This window comes from Palaemon carinicauda, chromosome 29, assembly GCF_036898095.1.
Source record: "Palaemon carinicauda isolate YSFRI2023 chromosome 29, ASM3689809v2, whole genome shotgun sequence".
Lineage (NCBI taxonomy): Eukaryota > Metazoa > Arthropoda > Malacostraca > Decapoda > Palaemonidae > Palaemon > Palaemon carinicauda.
The window spans coordinates 55,702,269-55,704,768 of NC_090753.1; positions in this window are offsets into that span (position 1 = coordinate 55,702,269).

Genomic DNA, 2,500 nt, shown 5'->3' on the forward strand with positions numbered 1-2,500 from the left:
ACAAATAATTCTGTTTTTGTAAATATATGAAAACAATGGTTTTATTGTAAAAGAATAAACACATTAGTCTTTTGGAGATTTTTTTCATTTATTTCCTATAACAAAATTCATTTTCTTAGTTATTTTTAGTTTATAGCAAATAACTAGGAAAGAAATAATTTAGGTTTTGTAAATACGTGAAAAAATTATAGTTTTATTGTAAATGAATAAACACATTAGTCTTTTGTGGATTTTTTCATTCATTTGAAACAAACAAAATCTATTTTTTTTGTTATTTGTTATGAACTAAACGAAAATAGCGGTGATAGTGTATTTGGAATGAAGAAATTATATATATATATATATATATATATATATATATATATATATATATATATATATATATATATATATATATATATATATATATATATTTAAAACAAACAAAATAATGGCGTTAGTTTATTAGGAGTAAGGAAATTAAGAATTAAGTAACAAAAAAAAAAAAATAAGATTGAGCAGAGTATTTTACATAAGGAATACATAAATATATTCTAGAGTAGTCTAGTGTTTTACAATAATAAAACAATATCTTCTTATATAAACTGTATAAATATATAAAATATTAAATAATATGAAAATGTAAAAATTGAATACCAAACATGACTACGGTATTTGAAGAATTACCTGAATTTGATGTTAACTGCCTCCTTGGTTGCTGGTACTTGGTACAGTTGGCATCGATAATTCCGGTGCACTTCATGGGAAGCTAAGGAGACGTCAGTGTCCCGGAATTAAAGTAGCCAACTGTACAGTGTCTCCCATGCCCATTGTTACCCTCCAGCTCATACTGGGAATGAGTCGATCTTTATTTGCGGATTTGACTGATTTTATCTCATTTACTTAAACACCTTTTAGAAAATCCTTAATGATATTAGATTGTATATGAAATTTAAAAATTCAATTTCGTTGCTTGAAAATATATCCCACGACCATGTACCAAATGGGAAAGCTACACAAAATAGTATATAAATGAAACACATAAGCAAATATATGAATAAATAAATAAAATCTATCAATAAATAAGATAGTGACATCAAAGGAAGCCATTACAGGATGGGAAAATAAATAAATAAATGCATGAAGGAATAAATAAATACATAAAGAGGAAAATATAATTACTTGGTTCTGCCCCTTTTTACCTCTCATCATATAACAGACAAATGTTCTTTCATTTATCTAAAATGAGATATCCATACACAAATAAAAAAAAACACACGCACCCCAATCATATATACATACACATACTTAAATTCCCACACACACATATAAATATATATATATATATATATATATATATATATATATATATATATATACATATATATATATATATATATATATATATATATATATATATATATATATATATATATATACACACACACACAACAACAACAAATGCAACCCCTTCTAGTGCACTGCAAGGCAGGCAAACCTTGTGGAGGATTAATTTTTGTTTTTATTTTTATTTATTTTTTGTTTGCTAAAACCAGTGAGAGAGAGAGAGAGAGAGAGAGAGAGAGAGAGAGAGAGAGAGAGAGAGAGAGAGAGAGAGAGAGAGGTAGTTAGTGTAATGATTGCTTGTTGTGAGAAAGACTGTTGGTATAAATGAGATTGTTTGTTTACGTTTTAGCTAGGTTAGGACAGTGGTGCATGCCTTGGGTAAATGCTTATTTTGATTTGACTGCAGCCAGGGGCAGTTGTGTGAATGCTGGACTACTATCATTATTATATTCGACCAGCGTGGAAGTGTTGATATTTTTTTGAGCCATAATTCCTCCTTTGGAGAGAGTTTCCTTGAATGTTAAATTGAATGTTGATGACCTGGCTTGTGATAAGGAACTTGATACGACCACCCAGGATTATATAATTGTTGATGGCCCGGACTGAATGAATTTTCGATTGCTATTGTTGTTGTTGATGATGATGATGATGATGATGATGATTATAACCACGACCCCAATCAGGGAAGCAGCTGTGGCAAATTGCCACACAGTGTAGTGTTACCCACAGAGCTGTGGTAGTTTGACGAGGAATGACAGTTCGACATTTTATATTCATCACGTGTCAGCTTTCGTGATTTCTACACATAATGGACGCCACGCGTAACTTTTGCCTCGTTTTCCCCTTCCTATCTTATCTCTTAAAGGACTTTCAAAACTCCCTGGTGAAAGCCCATTCTACTAGACTCCGACGAAAATTTCTGCATCGTTGTTTAGAGGAACATGTGATCCCCAAAACGTTACTCCCAGCTCGACTAAGAAAAGATATCGACCACCCATTTAGTGATTTTAGTGTTCTATCCCTGAAGAAACATCTGGAAACTACAAGAAGGTCAGAGCAACAATTATTGAAGCAGTTACGCAAGACTAATATGATTTTAGGCAGGATGTTCCTCTTGACTGGAGAACACCCTTATTGAACGTGATCTACTCCCGACTTTGAGAGAAATTGCAAG